Source organism: Mauremys reevesii, linkage group 3 (assembly GCF_016161935.1).
Source record: "Mauremys reevesii isolate NIE-2019 linkage group 3, ASM1616193v1, whole genome shotgun sequence".
NCBI classification, from domain to species: domain Eukaryota; kingdom Metazoa; phylum Chordata; order Testudines; family Geoemydidae; genus Mauremys; species Mauremys reevesii.
Genome location: NC_052625.1, coordinates 94,075,251 through 94,087,675, shown reverse-complemented (window position 1 = coordinate 94,087,675; position 12,425 = coordinate 94,075,251).

Here is a 12,425-nt window from a genome sequence, read left to right as displayed (position 1 = left end):
CCATCCCGGGGGGGATGTATTCCCAGAGACTTAAACCTGCAGTTTTGCTGCCTGCCTGAAGAAACTGAAAACTTGCCATTACTGTATGTAAATGATTGATTTTTTTTAACCTACCTCTCCTCTCTCTTTCCTTTTTTTTTAAACCTTTAAATTTTAGATTTAGATTCTAAAGGATAAAGGATTGCGTGGATGTGGATGGTGATCTGATGTATATTGTGTATGGGGACCTGGGTCTGGGTCCTTTGGGAACCTTTTTCTTTTTTTTTTTTTATGTTTTGGTTTTTATTTATCCCCATTTATCCCCACTGGTGGACTGGTGGTGGTGATACTGGGAGGGAGAGTGTCTAAGAGTTGTGTTTGTGTGTGTGCCAGTGGTAGCCAGTGGGGTGGTGAGAAAGGTTTGGGTTTGTTTTTGGCTTGTTTTGTTGAAACCTGGGTGGAAACCCCCCTGCCTGAGCAATTGTTCTGATTAAGCATTTGGCACTCTTTGGCCACTAGAATCGCTCAACGCAAGTGTCCACGAGTGACATCCAAGCATTGGGCAGTGACAGGCATGGCTTGGGCATGGCAGGCAGGAGGCATGCAGAGAGCAGGCATGGCAGAGCTGGCAGGTGGGGGGGAGGGGAGGAAGGTGGGGATTAGGGAGGGGGCAGGGGATTTGTGTCTGGTTCCCTGTGCAGGCAGGGAGGCAGGGACTTGTACACATTCCCCCTGCACATCCCATGCAAGGGTAAAGCACAATCTGACCCTTAATTTCAGTCTCATTCAGTCATTCTTCCTTCTTCTCCCACCCCCTTTCCCTGGTTCAGGTTCAAAGAGAGAGAGATTCATCATTCTTGCTCTTATCATTCTGCTCTTGAACTGGAACTAATTCTTCTTCCAATCACACAGCACAGTTGACAGGCAGGAGAGCAGCCAGTAGAGAGAGCAGAAGACAGCAAAAGAAAACAAAACATCCTAGAAAGAATTAAAACAGTAGAACATAATAAAATCAATTATATAAAAAAATGCAAAATTACGTGTCACAAATCCCAAAAAAACAACAAAATGACAAAATGAAAGTGGTCCAAAGCAATAGCTCCAAAGATGAAATATATAATAAGAAATAGATAATATAATAGATATAATACTCTATATAAATCCATATACATAATACCACCCAAAAATACTGTGTGCTCACACCTTGAATACTGTGTGCAAAAAAAAAACCCGACCTCAAAAAAATATTTGGGAGATCTCACTCGATGCACGTGCGCACGCTCGACACGGGGGGACCATAATAACATCGGACACACAAAACTGAAAGATGCAATTATTTGGGATCCATGGCCACGACATATTATACGAATTGGATTATATAGAAACACGTTGATATAAGAATTCGTCTGTATAACGTGTGTTCTATATTAGAAGAAGAAATAAAACAGAAAAGAAAGGCAAGAAAAGGGGAAATGGATATGAAGAGAATGGAAAAGAGAGAGAAGAGGAAAAAGAGAAAGAGACAACTAGACTGGGATATGATAGAGGTTGTTAAGGATGATATGGGCTTTCTCCTGCATCCATCAGGGCAGGTTCATCATCCATCATCCCCATCATCCTCCATGCACAGTCCAAAGGAAATCAGTTTCAGTATACCAGGCCAGGCCGTAATAACTCTAATAGCGAGAAACCATGATAAATCCAAGGGCAGGGAACCCTCAGCGGAGGCCTCACACACAGGCACTGGAAAAGGTCTATCTGCTAGCCAATCTCAATCAGCAGGATCAGGCAGTCTATCTGCTCAGGGCAGGCAGGTGGGCAGGCAGGCAGGCTCAGAGGCAGTCTAGCAGGTCCTCCAGTAGCAGGACCTGTTTCCTCCAGACCTGCAGAGCTTGAGACTTCCTTAGAAGGGAGAAGGGGCTGAGGCTGAAGAGGCGCTGAGCTGGGAAGGGTTTTTTCTTTTTTTTTCTTTTTTTTTTCTTTTTCTTTTTCTTGAAGCAGTGGGAGAGAGAGGGGAGAGAAGGGAAAGAAGGAGAGGACCCAGGAGGGCCTGCAGCCTGCCCTCCTTCTCCGAGGAGCCCAGTGGAGGAGAGAGGGGAGGAGTGAGAGGAGTGGAGTGAGTTGTTTAAGGCCTGCCCATGTTTGCCAGCATGTTTTTTTTCTCTAACTGAAGCTATTTTTTGACTCTTTTCCCTAGCTTTTCTAGTTTCTTTTTTCCCACTGTGATTATTCCCAGATTAAGGTAAGTGGTGAAAGCAGAAAGAGTAGCAGGTGTGTAGCAGCTCAGAGTGTCCTTCAGGCTCAAGTGTCCTGGTGTCCAAACACTTGTTCTTCCCTTTCACTCTTTTTTTTTTTGCATGGCTGCAGCTTTCATCGCAGTTTTATGGCAATGGCTGCAGCTCAAAGGATCAGCATTGTCAAAGTGCCCTAGTTCATTGTGTCAAGTGTAGTAGTTTTATTGAGGGAGTTCTAGCAAAAATTTTATTAGAAAAACGGGCAGAAAAACTTAAAATTTAAATTAAGTTAAAAATAAAACTTCAGTGATTAAATTGTTGACTTCATGAACAGAGAGTGAATGGAGACAGTCTTCACCACCTAGCAAGAGAAAAATGAGGCCTCCCCAAAAAGCTTTAAATAAAGGGCTTAGAGCGAAACGCAAAAAAAAAGCTTTTAATGTGACAAGAAAAAATCACATCAAAAATGCGTGCACATATGGGGTAAAATGCGTAATCATGGGGGGAAAAAAAAAATGGGGATGAAAATGGGTGGGATTCAATGTGGTTCTGATTTCATATAAGCATATAAAAAGTGCCTGTACTGCATAGGGCTACCAGCTAGGTACATGCATGTTGCTACCAGCTACCAGCTAGGTTGAAATTACATTTGTAACATTAATAAAAAACAATAAAAAAATATAATAACCCAGTTTACAAAATAATACCAACCCAGTCAAATCTAAACAAAAAGACAGAAACAGAGGGAAACACACAGAGAACCCATAAAACACAGAAAGACACAAAAACACACACACACTGCCCTTAAACAGTACCCCCCCCCACTGCCATCACAGTAACAGAAGAACCCTATGTCTACACTATCAGAGTTACAGCGCTGGCAGTTGAGAATTGGCTGCTGCTGTGTGTGAAGGAGGTCCGTGTGAGTGTGTGGCAGGCAAACAGCTGCACAACAGCACTGTCTGACAGCTGCAGCACTTGCAGAGGTATTCAGAGCAGGGGGTATTCTGTGCCTGTCCCAATGCCCCATGATGCATTGCTTCACATCCCAGCAAACCCTGTTGTTCCGTCTGTATTTGGCGCCATCTTTCAACCATTTGTGTACTGTGCGCCCTGCCTCTTCGGGCTGCAGGAATGGATCCCAAACTGCTGACCAGTATGCTGCTCACTCTCACTAACACATCACAAGTCGCAGTGGAGTTATTCCTTAAACTACAAAGGCAATAGGAGTGCAACATTGATCTTGCCACGAGTAGTAGCTACGACACAAGATTGCTTGTGGCATTCATGGAGGTGCTGACCACACTGGAATGCCACTTTTGCGCTCTGGAAACAAGCGCTGAGTGGTGGGATCACATCATGATGCACGTCTGGGATGATGAGCAGTGGCTGCAGAACTTTCAGATGAGGAAAGCCACATTCATGGGACTGTGTAATGAGCTTTCCCCAGCCCTGCGGCGCAAAGACAGGAGAATGAGAGCTGCCCTTCTGTTGGAGAAGCACGTGGTGATTGCACTATGGAAGCTGGCTATTCCAGACTGCTACCGATTGGTAGATAACCAGTTCGGAGTGGGAAAGTCAACCGTTGGACATGTGTTGACAGAAATCTGCACGGCCATTAATCACATCCTGCTACAAAAGACCGTGACTCTGGGCAACGTGCATGACATTGTAGATGGCTTTGCACAAATGGACTTCCCTAACTGCGGAGGGGCGATAGATGGCATGCACTCACATCCCAATTCTGGCACCAGACCAGCTAGCCACCAAGTACATTAATCTCAAGGGATATTTCTCAATGGTTCTCCAGGTGCTTGTGGATCCCCGTGGGCGTTTCACAGAGATTAATGCAGGCTGGTCTGGAAAGGTGCATGGCGCACGCATCTTTCGGAACACTGGCCTATTCAAGAAGCTGCAAGCAGGTACTTTCTTCCCAGACCAGAAGATCCACCATAGGGGAAGTCGAAATGCCCATTGTGATCCTGGGAGACCCCGCCTACACCTTAATGTCATGGCTTATGAAGCCATACACGGGACAACTTGACAACAGCAAGGAGCAGTTCAACAACAGGCTACGCAAGTGCAGAATGACTGTTGAGAGTGCATTTGGTCATTTAAAGGCCCGCTGGCACTTCCTCTATGGGAAGGTGGACCTGGCCGATGACAATATTCCTATGTTTATAGCCGCGTGCTGTACGCTCCATAATATTTGTGAAGGGAGGGTGAAAGCATCACTCAGTTCCTAGAGACTGAGTTTGAACAGCCAGAGACTAGGGCAATTAGAGGAGCACAGCAATTTGAAGCTGAAAGCCACTAATATTTGTTGCTATGCTCGGGAGTGCAGTGCTTGTAATGCTAGGAGGTGATTGGTGCAGAAGATGCACTATGAAGGTTTAAGAAAATTGCCTGTTGCTTTGCAGGGCTCTGTTTGCTTTCAATTAATGGAATAAAGATTGCTTTCAAACCAACACACTTCTTTTATTAAAAAACAACAATCAGAGGAGAGAGTCAAACAAAAAAAACAGCAGCACTGAGGGGAATGGGGGAAGGGAGGGTCCGAGGAAGAGGAACAGTCCCGGGATGGCTAAAGATTTGTGTATGTCCAGGGATCATATCCAACCTTCTCCTTTGGAGTACAATGCAGCAGGTACTGTACTTCAGCAGGGCCAAACTGCAGAGGGATGGGTGTTGAGTGCAGTGGGTAGTGGGAGTCTGCAGTGCTGGATGGTGAGGAGGGAGGAGTGGAATGCTGCGGGTACAGACTGGAGCCAGGAGGTTGATAAAAGTGTGTTGGTGGTGTCTGGAGGGGGAGCATGGGAAACAGTTTTGCGACAGCAGCTGCAGGGGAGGGCGGGCACAGAGCTGCTCGATTAGCAGAGCTAGTATCACCTGAAACGTGTCTGATGGCACTCCATAACCTTTGAGAGCTGCTCCATGGCTTCATTCTGGCACGTCACATTCTCCTTTCAGTCCCTCTTCTCGCTGTCCGCCACTCCTTCAATTCCTGTTTCTCAGCAGCGGAGTACATCATAACCTCACGCAGAAAGTCCTCCTTAGTTCATCATTCTGCGCAGCCATTCAGCCACCGATAACAAAGAGGGAGGCTGGGCTCCAGGGTCATTTCGGTGAAGTTTAAACGCAACACTTTACAGAATCAGTATCGTTTGCAACACAGAGAATATTGATTCAGTGCTTTAAAACACAGCCAGTATTCACACACCTGTCACTAACTGGCTGATCCCAGTCAAGCACACATGAGCCACAAGACCCCCAAAATGGTGAGTGGCCACAGGAGCAGGGTAAATCACTCTTCCCAGATCCTGCTGTACACTGGGCATGTGACTCTTGGGTAGAGCCAGCACTGTAGGGGGGGCCTAATAATCATTCCTGTCCCCACACTTTCCACAGGATGTGATAATTATGGAAAGTATCTCACTGCTGAAGGTGAGCAGGGAATCAAGAGATGGTCTTCTCCAAGACTGCAGCTTCCGCCTTGACCCCTATGCTGTTCGCCTGTGTGCAGAAATGGTTGTGTCCCTGTCCCGTTCCCCGTGACAGCACAGTGGCGCAGGAAAGTTACCGTTAATGGGGCAAGAAACAAAGTAGCTCTGCTGAAGAACCTGCTGCAGCGGATTGCCCGGTATCTCCACGAGAGTTTCCTGGAAATCCCTAAGGGAGATTCCTGTGAAGTGAGGGAGTCAATCAACAGCCTGTTCCGCTGCTCAGACTAGGCATGCGATGGGAGACAAGCCTGCTTTCTGCAACCCTCTTGCCCCAAACAACTCACTTCAGCGATTCCCAAAATCAAATCCACTTACCAGGGGCCTCCTCTCCTGTTTGTGCTTCACCACGCTCCAACAGCTGTGACTGGCTAGCCTCCTCCGAGGTAAAAAAGAGCTCCTGGCTGCATGCATCTCTGAACTCCAAGTCATCCTCTGCCTCTGGGTCCCCTCCCCCTCCACATCCTCGTCCAAGATTTCCTGCTCCTGGCTCGGTCCACTCTTGACTGTCACATGAGCCACCAAAATATTCACAGTGGTCTTCGCAGTGAAGGTGGGGTCGCTGCTGAGTATCGCGTCCAGCTCTTTGTAGAACCAGCAGCTCGTGGGAGCAGCAAAGTGGTTTGCCTTGTGGTAGGCATTCTGTAGCTCCTTCACGTTGACCCTGCACTGCAATGTGTCCCTGTCATGGCCCCTTTCTGTCAGACATCGTGAAATCTGTCCATAGGTATAATTTCTACGGCTGGAGCACAGCTGGGACTGGACAGCCTCCTCTCCCCAAACGCCGATGAGATCCAACAGCTCGGCATTACTCCAAGCAAGGGATCGTCTGGTGCGTGGAGCAGGCATGGCCATCTGGAAAGATGTATTGAGACCACTGCACGTGTCACCGAGCAAACAGGAAGGAGACTTTCAAAATTCCAATGTAATTTACACGGTGGAAATGATGGTTGGTCACCTGAGGGCAGGGCAGTAGACTTCAAACTGATGACCAGAGAGGTGAGAACAAGCATTGTGGGACACCTCGCGGAGGCCAATTGCAGCGCTGTAATAGACCAGGGTGTCTACACTGACACCGCAGCGCTGTACCCCCGGCGCAGAAAGCTGTACACCTCTCGTTGGGGTGTTACTTTTAAAGTGCTGCTATTGCGCAGTTTCTATGCACTAAGTGGCTTGGCAGTGTGTACACCTCAGGAGTTACAGCGCAGAAAGCTGCTTTACTGCACAGAAACTTGCCAGTGTCGACAGGGCCTAAGGGTCTGATTAGCAAAGTACTAAGACAATGGGGCTTAAGCACATGCATGACGTTAGGTGTATAAGCATGAGCTTTTCTGTACTGGGGCCTAGGCTTTTATATTCAAACTATCATGAACGCTGTTGACTATAATTGAAATTTCAGCATTTCAAGTATATTATTAAAGTTAATTTTAAGTGGGTCTTTTTCAAGGCTCCTGTTAAATAAAACCACAGATCTGAAGAATACAAGACCTTTTTCTGCTGGAGAAAGGAACTGTAGCAGATCAGGCAGCAATGCACAAGGGTTTCTGAATATTTTTCCTGTGAATTGCTGTGCTAAACAAGTCTTTTTGTAGATAAGAAAAAAATGCAAAGCAGGCTATTTTAAACAAAATAAGTAGCACCATTTTTGAAAGACAATTTTTTTTTATAGAATACAAATCCATGTAAACTTTTTTGGTATTCTGAAATATTATTTCTACATGGCATTTTGTATTCTTTAGTGGTGTGTCTATGCTAAACCTTTATTTAACAAAGGGACACAGTTTCTAAGATGTCATTTAAAGACGTTAGTGGAATTAACACATTTAAGTAGAAAAGATGAGGCGTGAGTAGTTCATGCAAAGCAAGAACTAGCCAGTGAGTGTCTCTGAAATGCCCACCAGGAGAGACTGTGCCTCTGAAATGCAAGGCTTGCAGAACACTGTAGCCTAGCAGATTGACCACCAGCCTGGGATTGCTAAAACTTGGGTTCTCTGCTTAGCCCTGCTAGCTGACGTTGGGCAAGTCACTTCATCTCTCTAGCCCACAGTTTCCTGATTGGTCATGATATAATTATGATACTTAGCTTCTTTTATAAAGTGTTGTGAGATCGACCAATGAAAAATACTAGGTAAAAGAGGAATTATCATCTTTGCTATCAACAATGGAATCTATAATTCAATCACTGGTGCAACTCCGCTGGTAATAGTGATGATGGAGGATGTAGTGTAGACAGGGCTCAGGCCTTTTTACCACTATGCCATCTAAACCTGCTTAGAGAATAGGTAGAAAATGCCTAAGCCCTGTCTACACTATAGCTTCCACGACTGATACCAGTAGGGAAATTGCATTGGTGGTGAATTTCTGGTCCCATTTTTGGCAAGTCTACATGAAACTTACTTTGGCCAGTATATTTTAATTGCTTTTGCACCAAGTATATTCATGTAAACATTGATTACATTTATACAATGTCTTATCTCAAAATGCTTTTTCAGAATTCATCAGTTAAATTTCACAATTGCCCTGTGAGGTAAGTAAATACCATACCCACTATACAGATGGGTGAACCAAGACACAGAAATGTTAAATGACGTCGCATAAGCTTGGTGACAAACCCAGGAATAGATTAATAGATTCTAGGACTGGAAGGGACCTCGAGAGGTCATCAAGTCCAGTCCCCTGCCCTTATGGCAGGACCAAATACTGTCTAGACCATCCCTGATAGACATTTATCTAACCTACTCTTAAATATCTCCAGAGATGGAGATTCCACAACCTTCCTAGGCAATTTATTCCAGTGTTTAACCACCCTGACAGTTAGGAACTTTTTCCTAATGTCCAACCTAAACCTCCCTTGCTGCAGTTTAAGCCCATTGCTTCTTGTTCTATCCTTAGAGGCTAAGGTGAACAAGTTTTCTCCCTCCTCCTTATGACACCCTTTTAGATACCTGAAATAGAACCCAGCTATCCCCATTTCCAGCCTCTAATCACCCTAACTCTAGCTTCTGTCTAAAGTTATTTCAGCAGCAGTGATGTGCAAAAATCTCCGTCTTGAAAATTTCAGCTCTGAACTAAATATGGGGTTTCCTACACTAAGTCAGAAAATAATTATTCAGTTCTCCCCTCATTTACACAAGTGCAGCTCCCATTGACTTCAGTGGGAGCTGCATCCATGCAACTGAGAACAGAACTGAGCTCTTATTCTCTAGACACAAAGAGCCAGGGACACCCAGAGGATTCAGGGGGCCTGGGACAAAGCAATTTCAGGGGCCCCTTCCATAAAAAAAAGTTGCAATACTATAGAATACTGTATTCTCATGGGGGCCCCTGCAGGGCCCAGGGCCTGGGGCAAATTGCCTCACTTGCCCCCACCCCTCCCCCCCGGGCGGCCCTGCAAAGAGCACAATGTTCAAAAGCACCTAAATCCAGTTGGGAGCTTTTGAATATGGTTGTAGGCCCATAAGCCATTTAGGCACTTCTGAAATTGTTCCCCTTTGTCAGTATTTTTACTGACCCTGTCCTGCTCTTGGTCATTCTCTCGCGCACGTGTCTCTCACACTTACACACACAGAATTACCTTCACATCAGATCATCCTTACAAAATTAAATTGTCCAGATGTTAATTTTCTTCCCTTTGCTTCTTTATTCCTTACCATCTGTGTACCATTAGGTAGCTTCTCTGTGGGGGGGCTGTTGACTATACGAATTATAGTGGATAAAGCATGATGTTGAAAAGATGGGCCTTCTTCTTTGACCTCACTGACGTCACATTTGAGCCGATTCTTAGCTCTAGTTCAAGGGATCGCTAATGCCTGCTTCCATGAATACTGTGTCTCCTTATCCTGTGGTCCCAAAACCCCTTCATCTTCCTAGCTTTGCTAGGGACAAAGTTATGCATATTAGAATAATGGTGTTGCTTACATCTGGATGGCTTGGAAATTAATATGGTCCCTCTCTTACATGTTAATTGCCAGAATGGGATCAGTAAGACATACTGATATGAAATCTAGACATAGTGCTAACAATAAATATCCTCAAACCTTTTAGCCTCAGACATAAGATTAAATGTCCCTGTAGCTCTTGGTCTAATATCTCAACCATAGCTATAGTGATGTGATAGGATTACAGTCAGAGCAAGATGCTGCTGTATTATTTTTTTTTGGTTTTCACCACTTAGCAGGCATAGGGGGGGGTTAAGATTCTTTAAAAAGGCCTTCACCTGCTGAATGTCTCTGTGAGCAATACTCTCAACCATCCGAACATAATATTCATATACTCTTCTATAACAGAACATTACTATTTCTTTTTCTTTGTAGACATTTCGTATGCAGTATAACCTACTGACAATTGTTCAGGCTCCCTGTAAAGAAGAAAAGATATTTTATCATCTCTATGTTCAATTATTAGTGTCACCTGTAATAAACTATTTGGTTTAATTGCAGAATTTGCCTCAGTTGTATTTAAGTCATAATAAACTCAATAAAAAGTAAATTAAAAAAGTAAGAAAAACTAATGTTCAGAGAATTAACAGAACATTCAAAAACTAAGGGGACTTGTTCAATTTGCACAGCTTGATGAAGTGATTCTTTTGAGCAGACAATTAGGCTCATAAACTTGATACACTAAGGACTTAACACATAAACATGCACCACCACTAATCCATTTATAAAAGAACAGTACACTTAACAGAATTACAATACAGCAAGTCATTCATTATTGAAGAAAAGTGTTTTATGACAAGTATTAGATGTTCAGTCACAGGCAGATCAGTATTTACATCAAATAATTTGGCACAATTTAAAGTTTAATTTCTACTAAATGTACCTGGTAGGTAGTGCTGTCTCTAGTTAGATTAGCAGAGTAGGTGTCAGGACTCCTGGGCTTGCTTCCTGATACTGTCAGTTACTCACTTTGTCACCCTCAAGCAAGTCAGTTAGGCCAAAATTTTCAAAAGTGGATTCTGCTTTTGGGTACCAAATTGGAGACCCCTTATGCCCGACTTTTCAGAGGTACTGAGCATGTACAGTTCCTGTTGACATCAGTGGGAGTTGGGGGCATTCAACTATTATGAAAATCAGGGCCAAGATATATCAAGTTGGGCACACACAGGCAGAGGCTGCTTGAAAATGTCCTTAACTTTGCTGTGCCTCCATTTTTGTCTGTAAAATGGCTTTAATTCTTACCTCATAAGGGTGTTATAAAGCTTAATTAGCTAACATTTGTAATGTGCTTGTATTACAGGCACTGCAGAAGTGCAATTATTATCTGTTGCTCCTCTAACTGTGAAGTGGTACTTTTGCTGTTTTGCATGCTGACACTCTGTGCTCCAGGATTCCCAACTATAATGTCACACACTGCTTTTTGTGATAATGTGCACTGCTCTAAAGAGACACCTTTTTTAGCACCTATTGCATGTCACAGATAGAAAAGCAGAGCACCTGACCAGGGACTTGAACCTGGGACCCTCAGATTAAAAGTCTGATGCTGTACCAACTGAGCTAGCCAGGCTCTTTTAAGCAAGTCTGGCACCGCCACCCACACTCTTGGTTTGGCTGGGACAGTTCTGTGAGCTACAACCTGCCTAGCCACCTTATGTTTTGGCCTGTGCCCTAGGGCTATTGGTAGGTATACCTTTGCATCTGTAGTAGCCCCCTTCAGAGAGAGAGAAGAGAAGCCTCATCTCTCTTCTTGCCAGGCAGGGAGGCAAGGTCTCAGACAGAGCAGCAGCAGCTGCTAGCAGTTTTACAGGAGAGGAAACAGGAATAGATCCCCAACCACAAACCAGATCCCTGGCACCTGGGTTCTCAACTGTCCCCTCACCTGCAGCTGCCTATTCTTCTCTTTCTCCTTTCCTAAAAACTCAAACTGACTCTCTTACTAACTTCTCTCCTTTTTTCCTCTTCATTTGCCTCCCACTGTTCTCTCCACCTGTGTCTCTGTGGCTGTGCTAAACTGGCTATATGCTAAACACCTTGCTTTGTATGCACACCACCAGGAACCCTCGGGGATGCTACTGGATGTTTGTTTTTCATATTTTTTTTCCTTTTCTGTACCAAAGGTAATAATACTGTCTCACATACATCACTGTCCAAGATCAAATGTAGAATCAGTTTAATATCTGGTGCATTCCTGTCTCCTGCTCTGGCAGAAGGATGGACTAACTGCTCCCTTGTCCCACATGTGTGTAAACTAGCAATAATGTGATATAATTTTCCCATTTACACACACCTTGGATGCATAAATATTTCAAAACTGCCCTTTCAGGGCACATGTAAGATTCACACAGCACTGAGTCATTGCCTTCTCAGGGCCAGACAGTGTGATTTATTCACAGCCTTGAAAAAAGGACAGTGCAGACTGCTCTGCCCTAGGGGGGCCCACCAGGAGAGACTGTGCCTCCATGAGCCACTATTCTTCCCTGAGCTCTCAAGGGCACAAGGGGGCTGTGAGCCTGCTTCCCTCAATGCACTGGGTGTGCTCCACAGTTTGATGCAGAGTGGGAGCTCGAAGGCCGGATTAAAACAGATGTGGCCTGTGGGCCGTAGTTTGCCCACTCCTCCTGCCCTATAGCCTCTCCACTTCCTTGTGGGCAACATGTACCCTTGGGATTGAATAAAGGGAGCAGTTTCTGTGTCAGTCACCGGCCCTTGCATGGGATGCACACGAAGACGCAGCTCCTTGAATCCTGCCCTTCCTACATAGCAGCATGAGGGTC